This window comes from Oncorhynchus nerka, unplaced genomic scaffold (genome assembly GCF_034236695.1).
Source record: "Oncorhynchus nerka isolate Pitt River unplaced genomic scaffold, Oner_Uvic_2.0 unplaced_scaffold_1488, whole genome shotgun sequence".
Classification (NCBI taxonomy): Eukaryota; Metazoa; Chordata; class Actinopteri; order Salmoniformes; family Salmonidae; genus Oncorhynchus; species Oncorhynchus nerka.
In genome coordinates, this window is record NW_027039831.1 from 39315 (window position 1) to 57887 (window position 18573).

General features: G+C 46.4%; 1 pseudogene; it reads right to left on the bottom strand.

Annotated features, from left to right (window-relative positions):
• Positions 1–11519: 11519 nt before the first annotated feature.
• Positions 11520–15966, bottom strand: LOC135568567 (somatostatin receptor type 5-like; annotated as a pseudogene).
• Between the last annotated feature and the right edge of the window lie 2607 nt (positions 15967–18573).

An 18573-nucleotide genomic window follows, 5' to 3' on the forward strand; every position in this document is an offset into this window, starting at 1 on the left:
TGAGGGAGAACTGCAGATACTGAGGAGAACTGCTATACAGATACTACAGATACTGAGGGATAACTGCTATACAGATACTGAGGGAGGGATAACTGCTATACAGATACTGAGGGAGAACTGCTATACAGATACTGAGGGATAACTGCTAAGGCCAGATACTGAGGGATAACTGCTGTACAGATACTGAGGAGAACTGCTATACAGATACTGAGGGAGAACTGCTATACAGATACTGAGGGAGAACTGCTATACAGATACTGAGGGAGAACTGCTATACAGATACTGAGGGAGAACTGCTATACAGATACTGAGGGAGAACTGCTATACAGATACTGAGGGAGAACTGCTATACAGATACTGAGGGAGAACTGCTATACAGATACTGAGGGAGAACTGCTATACAGATACTGAGGGAGAACTGCTATACAGATATTGAGGGAGAACTGCTATACAGATACTGAGGGAGAACTACAGATACTGAGGGAGAACTGCTATACAGATACTGAGGGAGAACTACAGATACTGAGGGAGAACTGCTATACAGATACTTAGGGAGAACTGCTATACAGATTCTGAGGGAGAACTGCTATACAGATACTGAGGGAGAACTGCTATACAGATACTGAGGGAGAACTCCTATACAGATACTGAGGGAGAACTGCTATACAGATACTGAGGGAGAACTACAGATACTGAGGGAGAACTGCTATACAGATACTGAGGGAGAACTGCTATACAGATACTGAGGGAGAACTACAGATACTGAGGGAGAACTGCTATACAGATATTGAGGGAGAACTGCTATACAGATACTGAGGGAGAACTGCTATACAGATACTGAGGGAGAACTACAGATACTGAGGGAGAACTACTATACAGATACTGAGGGAGAACTGCTATACAGATACTGAGGGAGAACTGCTATACAGATACTGAGGGAGAACTGCTATACATATACTGAGGGAGAACTACAGATACTGAGGGAGAACTGCTATACAGATATTGAGGGAGAACTGCTATACAGATACTGAGGGAGAACTGCTATACAGATACTGAGGGAGAACTGCTATACAGATACTGAGGGAGAACTGCTATACAGATGTTGTCCATTGACATCTGCTGAATATTGAATCTATTGACTGTTCACAATGTTCACGTCTTCATTGTGTTGCCTGTGCTGTGGAAGACCTCAGATCCGAATACTAAAAACCCATTGGGAGCATCTATATAGCAGTGTGTAGATGTATTTTCTATTGGCAAGAGTGAGGTATAGAAAAAGTAGACTAGATTGTGTATACAATACTTACAATACAATATCACAGAAGTTAGTCAAAGGATTTAATGATCACACCGTTTTATTACAAAGAAAACAAACAAACTGTACATGAGGATGAAGGGTGTTTACATTGTTTCCAGAAAGAAATAAAAACAGATAGAAGCTGAAGCTCAGATGACTCCCATTCTTAGCTCAGATAGAAGCTGACTCCCATTCTCAGATAGAAGCATTCTTAGATAGAAGCTGACTCCCATTCTTAGCTCAGATAGAAGCTGACTCCCATTCTTAGCTCAGATAGAAGCTGACTCTGTCACGCCTTGGTCATTGTATTTTGTGTTTTTTTCATATGTTTGGTAGGCCAGGGTGTGACATGGGTTTATATGTTATGTTTCGTATTGGGGTTTGTATTATTTGGGATTGCGGCTGATTAGGTGTGGTATAGTTTGCTTGAGGCGATTCTCACTAGAGTCAGGTGCTTTTGTTTTCTGATTGGGAACCGTATTTAGCAGCCTGAGTTCGCTTGGTATTTCGTGGGTGTTTGTTCCTGTCTCTGTGTAGTTCACCAGATAGGGCTGTATTTAGGTTTCACGTTCTGTTTGTTGTTTTCATAGTATGAGTTATTTCATGTACCACGTTTTCTTTCATTAAAGTAACATGGTAACCAACACGCTGCATTCGGTCCGACTCTCTTTCCTACAGACTCCCAAGCTCAGATAGAAGCTGACTGTAGCTCAGATAGAAGCTGACTCCCATTCTTAGCTCAGATAGAAGCTGACTCCATTTCTTAGCTCAGATAGAAGCGACTCCCATTCTAGCTCAGATATAACGACCCATTCTTAGCTCAGATAGAAGCTGACTCCCATTCTTAGCTCAGATAGAAGCTGACTCCCATTCTTAGCTCAGATAGAAGCTGACTCCATTCTCTTTAGCTCAGATAGAAGCTGACTCCCATTCTTAGCTCAGATAGAAGCTGACTCCCATTCTTAGCTCAGATAGAAGCTGACTCCAGTCACTCAGATAGAAGCAATTCTTAGCTCAGATAGAAGCTGACCTCCATGCTTAGCTCAGATTGACTTGTTTAGCTCAGATAGAAGCTGACTCCCATTCTTAGCTCAGATAGAAGCTGACTCCATTCTTAGCTCAGATAGAAGCTGACTCCCATTCTTAGCTCAGATAGAAGCTGACTCCCATTCTTAGCTCAGATAGAAGCTGACTCCCCATTCTAACTCAGATAGAAGCTTCCCATTCTAGCTCAGATAGAAGCTGACTCCCATTCTTAGCTCAGATAGAAGCTGACTCCCATTCTTAGCTCAGATAGAATGACTCCCATTCTTAGCTCCGATAGCTGACTCCCATTCTTAGCTCAGAAGCTGACTCCCATTCTTAACTCAGATAGAAGCTGACTCCCATTCCTAGCTCAGATAGAAGCTGACTCCCATTCTTAGCTCAGATAGAAGCTGACTCCCATTCTTAGCTCAGATAGAAGCTGACTCCAATTCTTATCTCAGATAGAAGCTGACTCCCATTCTTAGCTCAGATAGAAGCTGACTCCCATTCTTAGCTCAGATAGAAGCTGACTCCCATTCTTAGCTCAGATAGAAGCTGACTCCAATTCTTAGCTCAGATAGAAGCTGACTCCCATTCCTAGCTCAGATAGAAGCTGACTCCCATTCTTAGCTCAGATAGAAGCTGACTCCCATTCCTAGCTCAGATAGAAGCTGACTCCCATTCTTAGCTCAGATAGAAGCTGACTCCCATTCTTAGCTCAGATCGAAGCTGACTCCCATTCTTAGCTCAGATAGAAGCTGACTCCCATTCTCAGCTCAGATAGAAGCTGACTCCCATTCTTAGCTCAGATAGAAGCTGACTCCCATTCTTAGCTCAGATAGAAGCTGACTCCCATTCTCAGCTCTTTCTATCTGTCCTGTCCTGAAAACAGGGTCCTATTCTCTAGGAACCGAGAGGAAGCAAACAGGCCGGAAGAGGGAGGGACCGACGTAAACTTGTCTAGTAAGAAATGCTTGTTTTTGTTTTTCCATTGCAGAACATTTTGCTACGGTGTGCGCTAATGAATACGACCCTCTACTACCCTGTTCAAGGACCCATTTGAACCGTGTGCTACTGTAGATGCCCAGGGTCCTTCCTGATCAGAAATTGTATTTACAGTGAGAGCTGAGGACCTCCAGAGACCCCTACACACTGAACTAAGAACAGTTTTGTGTTTTCCCTCGAATGGTTAAGGATATGATTAGTTGAGTGTAATCTGATCCTAGATCTGTGGTTAGGTTAATATCTAATGGTTATAGATAGGATTAGGAAAGTGTAAGCTGATCCTAGATCTGTGGTTAAGGGCAACTTCCGCCAGCCCTGCAACGTGGTCGAAACAAACGATCTGGCGGCTGCAATGAACCCTGAGATATGAGGCACGTTTCCCATTGGAGCGTTACACACACCAAACACACACAAACAGATAAGCAGCAATAGCAACAGCCACACAACACGGCCATAACTTTCATCAAAGCGTCTGCAAGAGATTTCTAGAAGCCTCCTCAGAAAGCCAAAACAGAGACAGATTCTAGAAGCCTCCTCAGAAAGCCAAAACAGAGACAGATTCTAGAAGCCTCCTCAGAAAGCTCAAACAGAGACAGATTCTAGAAGCCTCCTCAGAAAGCCCAAACAGAGACAGATTCTAGAAGCCTCCTCAAAAAGCCAAAACAGAGACAGATTCTAGAAGCCTCCTCAGAAAGCCAAAACAGAGACAGATTCTAGAAGCCTCCTCAGAAAGCCAAAACAGAGACAGATTCTAGAAGCCTCCTCAGAAAGCCCAAACAGAGACAGATTCTAGAAGCCTCCTCAAAAAGCCAAAACAGAGACAGATTCTAGAAGCCTCCTCAGAAAGCCAAAACAGAGACAGATTCTAGAAGCCTCCTCAGAAAGCCAAAACAGAGACAGATTCTAGAAGCCTCCTCAGAAAGCCAAAACAGAAACAGATTCTAGAAGCCTCCTCAGAAAGCCAAAACAGACACTGATAAAGCCACACCATTACAAAGCATAGTAGATATACTAAATAACAGCAGAACTAGTAGCTTGACTTTGTAGAGTAAAATATCCCTTTTAAAAGGAATGGTGAAGATTCCGTTATATAACAGAGCAGCTGGGAAACGATGATGTAGCGCCATTCAGAACACTGAAGTAGTGGGACGTGTTTTACAGATCAACTGTTGGAATAGATGAACCTCTGTGTCCTCTCCTCTGCAACAAACAACCCTGGAAGTGCTGTGGTGCTTCATACGGCATTGTCGTGCTGTTGTTGTTGCTGTTGTTGCTGCACTTCGAGCATCCCTGTAATCAAGTGGTGATCAAAACTCCTGCATCAGTCACTTAACAGCTTCAGATGGAGTGGGACTCATCTCTGTAACAACGACCCTGAAAGCGCTGCTGAAACAGTGGTGTTTGATGGTGTTTACTTTATGTTTGTTGTTGCACTTAAAGCTCCTCTGTAAATGGTCATCAAAAGATAACAGAGAGAGAGAGAGAAACAGAAACAGAGGGAGAGAGAGAGAGAGAGAGAGAGAGGGAGAAACAGAGGGAGAGAGAAACAGAAACAGAGGGAGAGAGAGAGAGGGAGAAACAGAGGGAGAGAGAGAGAGAGGGAGAAACAGAGGAACAGAGAGAGAGAGAGAGAGAGAGATAGATAGAGGGAGAAACAGAGGGGAGAGAGAGAGGGAGAAACAGATGGAGAAACAGAGGGAGAGAGAGAGAGAGAGAGAGGGACAAACAGAGGGAGAGAGAGATAGAGGGAGAAACAGAGGGAGAAACAGAGGGAGGAGAGAGAGAGGGAGAAACAGAGGGAGAAAGAGAGGGAGAAACAGAGGGAGAGAAGAGAGAGAGGGAGAAACAGAGAGAGAGAGGGAGAAACAGAGGGAGAAACAGAGGGAGAGTGAATGAGAAGGATAGAATAGAGGGAGGAGAGAGACAGACAGAGAGAGAACAGGTCCTGAGGCTCTGTTCACAAACACACCCCACAGAGCCCCAGGACAGCAACACAATTAGACCTTAAACCAATCATGAGAAAACAAAGAGATAACTATTTGACAGATTGGAAAGAAATTAACAAAAAACAGAGCAAACTAGAAATGTTATTTGGCCCTAAACAGAGTACACAGTGGCAGAATACCTGACCACTGTGACTGACCCAATATTAAGGAAAGCTTAGACTATGTACAGACTCAGTGAGCATAGCCTTGCTATTGAGAGAGGCCGCCGTAGGCAGACATGGCTCTCAAGAGAAGACAGGCTATGTGCTCACCGCCCCCAAAATGAGGTGGAAACTGAGCTGCACTTCCTAACCTCCTGCCCAATGTATGACCATATTAGAGACACATTTCCCTCAGATTACACAGATCCACAAAGAATTTGTAAAGATTTAGAAAACAAATCAAATGTTGATTAACTCCCATATCCATTGAGTGAAATGCCACGGTGTGCATATTTGTGACCTGTTGCCACAAGAAAAGGTCAACCAGTGAAGAATAAACACTATTGTAAACCAACCCATATTTATTTTCTTGTACTTAACAATTTGCACATCGTTACAACACTGTATATAGACAGCATATGACATTTGAAATGTCTCTATTCTTTTGGAACTTGTGTGTAATGTTTACTGTTCACTTTTATTGTTTATTTCACTTTAGTTTATCTATTTCACTTTCTTTGGCAACTTGCTTATACCAATAAAACCCTGAATTGAATTGAATTAAGAGGAGGGAGGGAGGGAGGGAGGGAGGAGAGAGAGAGAGAGACAGAGACACAGAGACACAGAGACACAAGAGACACAAGACAAGAGAGGGGAGAGACTTCAAACTGGGCCAATCAGGAGAGTTTAAAGCGAGGACTGGCAAATCACAGTGGGCCCTGAGTGCCTTGTTTTCTCCCTGGGCTACCACAAGGCTCCAATTGACGGCCTGCAGAGACAAGAGGCAAGAGACAGTGGCACCTCAGGTGCGTTCTCGTGCCTGCGTGTGTGTGTGTGTGTGTGTGTGTGTGTGTGTGTGTGTGTGTGTGCAACATGGAGAGTGTGATCCATAATGATTGACTGACAAAATAAAGAGAGCTCCTGTTCACCTCAAGACCAGCTTTCTATTTCAATCTGTTTCATTTAGAGCTGAATCACACATAAAGGACTTAACCAGAACCACTCTGTCTGCTTACAACAACTCAATCACACACTGCTTAATGTGTTACGACAGGGGGAAACACACACACACACACACACTACTTGTCGCAACCATATTGAGCAGGTTGGATACTGTTCTGTCCTCCTCTCCCTGTTTTCACTCTTCCTCAATCTCCCCTCTGCGTTCTCTCCTCTCTCTCTCCATCTCCCTGTACAACCCTCTCGCAACCCCCTATATCCTTCTCTCCATCTCCCCTGTACAACCCTCTCTCTATATCCCTCTCTCCATCCCTCTCTCTCCATCCCTCTCTCCATCCCTCTCTCTCTCCATCCCTCTTTCTCCATCCCTCTCTCTCTCCATCCCTCTCTCTCTCCATCCCTCTCTCTCTCCATCCCTCTCTCTCCATCCCTCTCTCTCTCCATCCCTCTCTCTCCATCCCTCTCTCTCCATCCCTCTCTCCATTCCTCTCTCTCCATCCCTCTCTCTCTCCATCCCTCTTTCTCCATCCCTCTCTCTCTCCATCCCTCTCTCTCTCCATCCCTCTCTCTCCATCCTCTCTCCATTCCTCTCTCTCCATCCCTCTCTCCATCCCTCTTTCTCCATCCCTCTCTCTCCATCCCTCTCTCTCTATCCATCTCTATCCATCCCTCTCTCCATCCCTCTCTCTCTCATCTCTCTCTCTCTCCATCCCTCTCTCTCCATCCCTCTCTCTCCATCCCTCTCTCTCCATCCCTCCATCCCTCTCTACCCATCCCTCTCTTTCTCCATCCTCTCTCATCCCTCTCTCCATCCCTCTCTCTCCATCCCTCTGTCAATTCATGAAAAAAATGCTTTATTGGCATTAAATAGACATTGCCACAAACTGGTGATACCAATACACTAAACAGATATACACTCCTACTGAGACCACAATAATAAAACATATATACACACCTACTGAGACCACAGTAATGAAAATATATACACTCCTACTGAGACCACAGTAATAAACATATATACACTCCTACTGAGACCACAGTAATAAACATATATACACTCCTACTGAGTCCTCCTTCCCTCCCTATACTATACACTGATTGGTCCTCCTTCCCTCCCTATACTATACACTGATTGGTCCTCCTTCCCTCCCTATACTATACACTGATTGGTCCTCCTCCCCTCCCTATACTATACACTGATTGGTCCTCCTCCCCTCCCTATACTATACACTGATTGGTCCTCCTTCCCTCCCTATACTATACACTGGTTGGTCCTCCTCCCCTCCCTATACTATACACTGATTGGTCCTCCTCCCTCCCTTTACTATACACTGATTGGTCCTCCTTCCCTCCCTATACTATACACTGATTGGTCCTCCTTCCCTCCCTATACTATACACTGATTGGTCCTCCTCCCCTCCCTATACTATACACTGATTGGTCCTCCTCCCTCCCTATACTATACACTGATTGGTTCTCCTTCCCTTCCTATACTATACACTGATTGGTCCTCCTTCCCTCCCTATACTATACACTGATTGGTCCTCCTTCCCTCCCTATACTATACACTGATTGGTCCTCCTCCCCTCCCTATACTATACACTGATTGGTCCTCCTTCCCTCCCTATACTATACACTGATTGGTCCTCCTTCCTTCCTATACTATACACTGATTGGTCCTCCTTCCCTCCCTTATACTATACACTGATTGGTCCCTCCTCCCCTCCCTATAGTATACACTGATTGGTCCTCCTTCCCTTCCTATACTATACACTGATTGGTCCTCCTTCCCTCCTTATACTATACACTGATTGGTCCTCCTCCCCTCCCTATAGTATACACTGATTGGTCCTCCTCCCCTCCCTATACTATACACTGATTGGTCCTCCTCCCTCCCTATACTGTACACTGATTGGTCCTCCTTCCCTCCCTATACTATACACTGATTGGTCGTCCTTCCCTCCCTATACTATACACTGATTGGTCCTCCTTCCCTTCCTATACTATACACTGATTGGTCCTCCTTCCCTCCTTATACTATACACTGATTGGTCCTCCTCCCCTCCCTATAGTATACACTGATTGGTCCTCCTCCCCTCCCTATACTATACACTGATTGGTCCTCCTCCCTCCCTATACTGTACACTGATTGGTCCTCCTTCCCTCCCTATACTATACACTGATTGGTCCTCCTCCCCTCCCTATACTATACACTGATTGGTCCTCCCCTCCCTATACTATACACTGATTGGTCCTCCTCCCCTCCCTATACTATACACTGATTGGTCCTCCTTCCCTATACTATACACTGATTGGTCCTCCTCCCCTCCCTATACTATACACTGATTGGTCCTCTTCCCCACCCTATACTATACACTGATTGGTCCTCCTCCCCTCCTTATACTATACACTGATTGGTCCTCCTTCCCTATACTATACACTGATTGGTCCTCCTCCCTCCCTATACTATACACTGATTGGTCCTCCTTCCCTCCCTATACTATACACTGATTGGTCCTCCTCCCCTCCTTATACTATACACTGATTGGTCCTCCTTCCCTATACTATACACTGATTGGTCCTCCTCCCCTCCCTATACTATACACTGATTGGTCCTCCTCCCTCCCTATACTATACACTGATTGGTCCTCCTTCCCTCCCTATACTATACACTGATTGGTCCTCCTTCCCTCCCTATACTATACACTGATTGGTCCTCCTTCCCTCCCTATACTATACACTGATTGGTCCTCCTTCCCTCCCTATACTATACACTGATTGGTCCTCCTCCCTCCCTATACTATACACTGATTGGTCCTCCTTCCCTATACTATACACTGATTGGTCCTCCTTCCCTATACTATACACTGATTGGTCCTCCCCTCCCTATACTATACACTGATTGGTCCTCCTTCCCTCCCTATACTATACACTGATTGGTCCTCCTCCCTCCCTATACTATACACTGATTGGTCCTCCCCTCCCTATACTATACACTGATTGGTCCTCCTTCCCTCCCTATACTATACACTGATTGGTCCTCCTCCCCTCCCTATACTATACACTGATTGGTCCTCCTCCCTCCCTATACTATACACTGATTGGTTCTCCTTCCCTTCCTATACTATACACTGATTGGTCCTCCTTCCCTCCCTATACTATACACTGATTGGTCCTCCTTCCCTTCCTATACTATACACTGATTGGTCCTCCTTCCCTCCTTATACTATACACTGATTGGTCCTCCTCCCCTCCCTATAGTATACACTGATTGGTCCTCCTTCCCTTCCTATACTATACACTGATTGGTCCTCCTTCCCTCCTTATACTATACACTGATTGGTCCTCCTCCCCTCCCTATAGTATACACTGATTGGTCCTCCTCCCCTCCCTATACTATACACTGATTGGTCCTCCTCCCTCCCTATACTATACACTGATTGGTCCTCCTTCCCTCCTTATACTATACACTGATTGGTCCTCCTCCCCTCCCTATAGTATACACTGATTGGTCCTCCTCCCCTCCCTATACTATACACTGATTGGTCCCTCCTCACTCCCTATACTATACACTGATTGGTCCTCCTCCTCCCTATACTATACACTGATTGGTCTCCTCCTCCCTATACTATACACTGATTGGTCCTCCCCTCCCTATACTATACACTGATTGGTCCTCCTCCCTCCCTATACTATACACTGATTGGTCCTCCTTCCTATACTATACACTGATTGGTCCTCTTCCCCCCCTATACTATACATTGATTAGTCCTCCTTATACTATACACTGATTGGTCCTCCTTCCCTATACTATACACTGATTGGTCCTCCTCCTCCCTATACTATACACTGATTGGTCCTCCTTCCCTCCCTATACTATACACTGATTGGTCCTCCTTCCTCCCTATACTATACACTGATTGGTCCTCCTCCTTCCTTATACTATACACTGATTGGTCCTCCTTCCCTACACTGATTGGTCCTATACTATACACTGATTGGTCCTCCTCCCTCCCTATACTATACACTGATTGGTCCTCCTTCCTCCCTATACTATACACTGATTGGTCCTCCTTCCCTCCCTATACTATACACTGATTGGTCCCTCCCTCCCTATACTATACACTGATTGGTCCTCCTTCCTCCCTATACTATACACTGATTGGTCCTCCTCTCCTATACTATACACTGATTGGTCCTCCTTCCTACCTGATTGGTCCTCCTCCCTATACTATACACTGATTGGTCCTCCTCCCTCCCTATACTATACACTGATTGGTCCTCCCTCCTATACTATACACTGATTGGTCCTCCTTCCCTCCCTATACTATACACTGATTGGTCCTCCTCCCTATACCACTATACTATATACACTGATTGGTCCTCCTTCCCTATACTATACACTGATTGGTCCTCCTCCCTCCCTATACTATACACTGATTGGTCCTCCTTCCCTATACTATACACTGATTGGTCCTCCTCCCTCCCTATACTATACACTGATTGGTCCTCCTTCCCATACTATACACTGATTGGTCCTCCTCCCCCTCCCTATACTATACACTGATTGGTCCTCCTTCCCTGGTCACTGATTGGTCCTCCTCCTCCCTATACTATACACTGATTGGTCCTCCTCTGGTCCCTCCCTATACTATACACTGATTGGTCCTCCTCCTCCCTATACTATACACTGATTGGTCCTCCTCCCTCCCTCCACTACACTGATTGGTCCCCTGGCTCCACTCGCTGTGTCCCTTACATCTGTAATATGGTTTACACACACAGGGCTCCACTCCTCCTCACCTGGCTATTCTGTGGTGTGTCCTCTTACATCTGTAATATGGCTTACACACAGGGCTCACTCCCTCCTCACCTGGCTATTCTGTGGTGTGTCCTCTTACATCTGTAATATGGTTTACACACACAGGGCTCACTCCTCACCTGGCTATTCTGTGGTGTGTCCCTTCATCTGTAATATGGTTTACACACACAGGGCCTACCTCCTCACCTGGCTATTCTGGGTGGTGTGTACCCTTTACATCTGTAATATGGTTTACACACACACAGGGCTCACTCCCTCCTCACCTGGCTATTCTGTGGTGTGTGTCCGTTGTGTCCATCGTGGTTCCTAGGCGACAGGAAGGAGTCGTCTCTAGTCGTCTCTCTAGTTTTCTCCATCCTCGGGGCGCTGGGGTCACCATCCTCCACGCCGTTGGCCTTTCGCACGCACAGAACCTTCCGGAAGAAATCAAGCACATGGGACCGGGAAGACGATGCACTGTGGTGAGCACTGAGGAAAACTGGTATTTTATATAAATACAGAACATGTACTCATAAATGTCTATTCTATGAAATAACAAATTGTTCTGTGAAGGGGATGGTGCTGCTGGCCATGAAGCACCTCCAGGTCCCCAGGTCTTCCTCGCAAAAGAGCTTTCAAGCCTCAAGTATATCTTTTTCCTGTTTGTATAAAGGTTAAAATAAGGTTGAATAAATATTAATCACCTTTCTGAAGCTCTGTCTGAAGTTGTCTGACAGGAAGCCATAGAGCAGAGGGTTGGCACAGGAGTTAACATAGGACATGATGACTGGGGAGTAGAGACAAAACTAATGGTCAATGTCTGTCTCACACTTTATCCTTCTCTCTCTCTCTCTCTCTCTCTCCCACCTCTCTCTCTCTCTCTCCCACCTCTATCTCTCTCTCCACCCTCTCTCTCTCTCCCACCTCTTCTCTCGCTCTCCTTCTCTCTCTCCCACCTCTCCTCTCTCTCTTCTCTCTCTCTCTCTCTCCCACTCTCTCTCTCTTCTGTTTCTCTTCTCTCTCTCCCATCCCTCTTTCCCTTTCCTCCCCCTCTCCTCCTTCTTTTCACTCTCCTCCCCTCTTTCCCCATCTCCTCCCCCTCTCCCCCTCCTCCTCCCCTCTCTTTCCCTTCTGTTTCCCCCTCTCATCCCCATTCCCTCCCCTTCTTTCCCCTCTCCTCCCCATCTCCTCCCCTCTTTCCCATCTCCTCCTCTTTCCCATCTCCTCCCCTCTTCCCTCTCTCCAACCCTCTCCCCTTAGGGTAAGAGTGAGTGTAGCTTATTCCCCATAGGGCTCTGGTAAACAGTAGTACACTACACAGGGATTAGGGTGCTATTTGGGATGCAGCCTAAAAGGTTTCTTCTGGTACCAGAGAAGAAGTAGACGCCGGCGGTCACGGAAGACTCTGGGATGATGATGATGAGGTTGATGATGTTGATGATGAAGAAGGGGAGCCAGCAGAGGACGAAGACCACCACGATGATCACCACCATACGGGTCACCTTGCGCTCTGACCGCCGGCGCTTGGTGAAGCCCGCCCGCACACCTGAAGACTTCACCTGGAGGGGGAACAAAATGGTGTTGGTTAGAGAAGGGAACGTTGCAGCAGAATCTCTCTTACATACAAATAGGTCAATATATAAAACACACAGAAAAGAATGGTTGGAATGACAAAACAGAACAAAATAATATTCCGGAATGCTTTCTCACACACCTTGAAGATAATGACCAGAAAACCAGCCAGGTCACCCGGGACACAAGTCAGTATTAGTCCATCCAGGTCTGAGGTGGGGAGGTGGTGTGGAAACAGACCACTAGGGGCACCAGTGAGTGCATTCAAGTAGGTTGGGGTTTTGATGGGGTGTTGTAGATGGGAGAAAGCATCTGCCTCTGGTGCAAAGGTTGTATGTTCAAATCCAGCAATATAAGGTTGTTTTTTAAAATCTTTGTTTCAAGCCCAACCCAAACCTTAACCATTCAGAGTTAATACCTAACCTTAACCATTCAGAGTTATTACCCTAACCTTAACCATTCAGAGTTAATACCCTAACCTTAACCATTCAGAGTTAATACCATAACCTTAACCATTCAGAGTTAATACCCAAACCTTAACTATTCAGAGTTATTACCCTAACCTTAACCATTCAGAGTTATTACCCTAACCTTAACCATTCAGAGTTAATACCCTAACCTTAACCATTCAGAGTTAATACCCTAACCTTAACCATTCAGAGTTAATACCTAACCTTAACCATTCAGAGTTAATACCCTAACCTTAACCATTCAGAGTTAATACCTAACCTTAACCATTCAGAGTTATTACCCTAACCTTAACCATTCAGAGTTAATACCCTAACCTTAACCATTCAGAGTTAATACCATAACCTTAACCATTCAGAGTTAATACCCTAACCTTAACCATTCAGAGTTAATACCATAACCTTAACCATTCAGAGTTAATACCCAAACCTTAACTATTCAGAGTTATTACCCTAACCTTAACCATTCAGAGTTAATACCCTAACCTTAACCATTCAGAGTTAATACCCTAACCTTAACCATTCAGAGTTAATACCCAAACCTTAACCATTCAGAGTTAATACCCTAACCTTAACCATTCAGAGTTAATACCCAAACCTTAACCATTCAGAGTTAATACCCAAACCTTAACCATTCAGAGTTAATACCCTAACCTTAACCATTCAGAGTTAATACCCTAACCTTAACCATTCAGAGTTAATACCCAAATCTTAACCATTCAGAGTTAATACATTAACCTTAACCATTCAGAGTTATTACCCTAACCTTAACCATTCAGAGTTAATACCCAAACCTTAACCATTCAGAGTTAATATCTAACCTTAACCATTCAGAGTTAATATCTAACCTTAACCATTCAGAGTTAATATCTAACCTTAAGATTTCAGAGTTAATGCCTAAATGTAACCTTAAACACTTCAAAATTTGACGTTTGAGAAACATGGATAAACGTCTAATTCTGAGGTGAGACTGTGAGAGTTTGTTGCACAAAACAACAACACAGAGAAGCATTTAATGACCAAATTAAAGAATGAAAGAAACATCCTCTGTCAGAGTTCAAACAGCTGAACCAAACATGTCTAATAATGCAGTCTTGACCACAACGAGCAACCAAAACAATGGTACTGTAGCTAACACAGAAACACAGAAGAAAACCAGAATGGTTTTGACCTATGACCCCCCCCCCCCCCCCCACCTTAACCACGATGAGCAGGTAGCAGAGACAGATGACCAGGAGTGGTCCGAAGAACCCCAGCGTAGCCGTGTACAGGATAAACACGGTCGACCAGACATCCTGCGGCTCCGGCCAGCTAATGTTACACGAGTTGAACGTGTCCTGAACGCCGGAGAACACGACCACGGGCAGGACGACCACCAACGATAACGCCACACGCGGCGCTCACCACCTTCGCCACTCGCGGTCTCCGCCATTTGTAGACCGTATGGGGTGGACCACGGCCAGGTAGCGGTCGATAGACATCACGGTCAGGCAGAAGATGGAGGTGAACTGGCTCATGGAGTCAGCGGTCATCAGCACGCGACACAGGAAGGAGCCGAACGGCCAGTAGGGAGAGAACGTTCTGGAAGGAGGAAGAGGAGGAGGAGGAAGAAAAATATATTACTTCATTGTAAGTTGTCTTCTGCTTTATTCAAACCCCTCAGAAAGACAATCTGACACAGAGGTTGGCGCAGAGGGCCGTTTACAGCTTAAGTGCCTTGCTGAAGGGCACAACGGACCCAGAGATGAGATGGCATCTTGGACACTGATGCCAGATACCTTTCAGTTACCCTTACTCCAGACCAGATGTTGCCTTGTCGGAGCTAGGATTCAAACCGAAAACCCTCTGGTTGCTGGCCTACTCCTCTAACCTCTAGGCTGCCTGGGTGGTGAGGAAGGGAAATCCCAGGGTGTACAGTGTGTCTCTAACCTCTGACCTCTGACCTCTATGCTACCTGGGTGGTGAGGAAGGGAAATCCCAAGGTGTACAGTGTGTCTCTAACCTCTGACCTCTGACCTCTGACCTCTATGCTACCTGGGTGGTGAGGAAGGGAGTCCCAGGGTGTACAGTTCATCTCTGACCTCTAAACTCTGACCTCTATGCTACCTGGGTGGTGAGGAAGGGAAGTCCCAGGATGTAGAGTTCATCTCTAAACTCTGACCTCTAGGCTACCTGGGTGCTGAGGAAGGGAGTCCCAGGGTGTACAGTTCATCTCTGACCTCTAAACTCTGACCTCTATGCTACCTGGGTGGTGAGGAACGGAAGTCCCAGGATGTAGAGTTCATCTCTAAACTCTGACCTCTAGGCTACCTGGGTGGTGAGGAAGGGAAGTCCCAGGATGTAGAGTTCGTCTGCGACTGCCAGGTTCAGAATATAGATGTTGGTGACGGTCTTCATCTTGGCGTAGCGTAGCACCACGTAGATGGCCAGGGTGTTACCGATCAGGCCGACCACGAACACACTCAGGAGATGACCCAGTCATCAGGGTACTGCTGCCCTGGAACGGGACGCTCTGACTGGACACGTTGGAGGAGGAACTGGGGAACAAGGGTGGGGAGGGGAAGGACGGGGTTGCAGGACCAGAATCAGGGTAGGAGTAGTGATACCCCAGGTTGGGAGTGGAGGTGTTGGGGTCACCAGAGAGCAGTGTCCAGCCTGTCCTGTCCAGAGGCTCCATTGTGGATGTAGGGTGTGTAGGGGAGGGGAGGGGAGGGAGGGGAGGGAGGAGACCTTCAGACCTGCATCAGAAGAGACAGAAAAGTAAAAGAGGTGTGTGAGTCTCTGTGATAAAAGGAATGGAACTCTGTCTACTGTAAAACTCCAGTAAAAATGTATGATTCTGTGTGTGTGTGTGTGCGTGTGTGCGTGCGTGTGTGTGTGTGCGTGCGTGTATGTGTGTGTGTGTGTGTTAGTGATGCATGTGTCAGCTGTTTGTTCACCCGCACCACAACCGCCCGACTACATGTGAGGAAGTGAACATCTGAGGTCTCCACCCAATCCTGACCTGCGACTATAGAACATGCGCAGTACAGTTCCTGTTATCTTTTTATGCCCAAGTTCCCAACAGCATTTGGAGGCGGGCCGTCATTGTTCCCAACAGCATTTGGAGGCGGGCCGTCATTGTTCCCAACAGCATTTGGAGGCGGGCCGTCATTGTTCCCAACAGCATTTGGAGGCGGGCCGTCATTGTTCCCAACAGCATTTGGAGGCGGGACGTCATTGTTCCCAACAGCATTTGGAGGCGGGCCGTCATTGTTCCCAACAGCATTTGGAGGCGGGCCGTCATTGTTCCCAACAGCATTTGGAGGCGGGCCGTCATTGTTCCCAACAGCATTTGGAGGCGGGCCGTCATTGTTCCCAACAGCATTTGGAGGTGGGCCGTCATTGTTCCCAACAGCATTTGGAGGTGGGCCGTCATTGTAAATAAGAATGTGTTCTAAACTGACTTGCCGAGTTAAATAAAGACTAAATAAAAATGTTCAAAATAAATAAAAATGTGTTTGTATTTGGTGCGGATACGGCTAGGCCCTAAAGCTTCTGCACTAATGCCAGATACAAATAACACATTTAAAAACCTCCATGTCGTCTACTGATATGAACGGCACAATGATAACACAGTTTTTTACTCATGGTTTTCTCTTTTATACACTGACTGAGGGTTATGAGTCAACCTGCGCATCACTGGAGTGTGTGTGTACTGACTGCAGAGCTTGGCATTCAGACGCACTCTCTCTCTCTCTCTCACACTCACACACGCTCAAAGACACACACATATATGCAGTCACCCGTACTTGAACCTGACGCGACGCACTCTCTCTCTTACACACACACACACGCACGCACGCACGCACGCACGCACACACGCACGCACACACACACACACACACACATAACACTTTCCCACACTGTTTCCCTCTGATATAAGTGAATGTCAGTGTTTTTCCCCCAGACAGGGTGGGCCACTCCAGTCCTCTGGGTTCTGATTGGCGTCACACTTTCCCCACATCCCTACCAAACACAGCTGATTAATCAGATGGCATTCTAAACTGAACATCATGATTAGGTGATTATTGGAGTCAGGTGTGTTAGCTGGGGCAAAACTGTGACACCAATCAGGCCCCTGAGGACTGGAGTCGCCCACCCCTGTGTGTGTCCCCTCTCATTAAACAACTCAGGTTAGGCCAAGGGCTGGATTTCATCTAGACAGCGGGACTGTGTGTGTCCCCATCTCAGTCTCATAAAACAACTCAGGTTAGGTTAAGGGCTGGGTTTCATCTAGACAGCGGGACTGTGTGTGTCCCCATCTCAGTCTCATAAAACAACTCAGGTTAGGCTAAGGGCTGGATTTCATCTAGACAGCGGGACTGTGTGTGTCCCCATCTCAGTCTCATAAAACAACTCAGGTTAGGCCAAGGGCTGGATTTCATCTAGACAGCGGGACTGTGTGTGTCCCCATCTCAGTCTCATAAAACAACTCAGGTTAGGTTAAGGGCTGGGTTTCATCTAGACAGCGGGACTGTGTGTGTCCCCATCTCAGTCTCATAAAACAACTCAGGTTAGGCCAAGGGCTGGATTTCATCTAGACAGCGGGACTGTGTGTCCCCATCTCAGTCTCACAAAAACAACTCAGGTTAGGTTAAGGGCTGGGTTTCATCTAGACAGCGGGACTGTGTGTGTCCCCATCTCAGTCTCATAAAACAACTCAGGTTAGGCCAAGGGCTGGATTTCATCTAGACAGCGGGACTGTGTGTGTCCTCATCTCAGTCTCATAAAACAACTCAGGTTAGGCCAAGGGCTGGATTTCATCTAGACAGCGGGACTGTGTGTCCCCATCTCAGTCTCATAAAACAACTCAGGTTAGCTAAGGGACTGATTTCATCTAGACAGCGGACTGTGTGTGTCCCCATCTCAGTCTCATAAAACAACTCAGGTTAGGCTAAGGGCTGGGTTTCATCTAGACATGGGACTGTGTGTGTCCCCATCTCAGTCTCATAAAACAACTCAGGTTAGGCTAAGGGCTGGGTTTCATCTAGACAGCGGGACTGTGTGTGTCCCCATCTCAGTCTCATAAAACAACTCAGGTTAGGCCAAGGGCTGGATTTCATCTAGACAGCGGGACTGTGTCCCCATCTCAGTCCCATAAAACAACTCAGGTTAGGCCAAGGGCTGGATTTATCTAGACAGCGGGACTGTGTGCGTCCCCATCTCAGTCTCATAAAACAACTCAGGTTAGGCCAAGGGCTGGATTTCATCTAGACAGCGGGACTGTGTGTGTCCCCATCTCAGTCTCATAAAACAA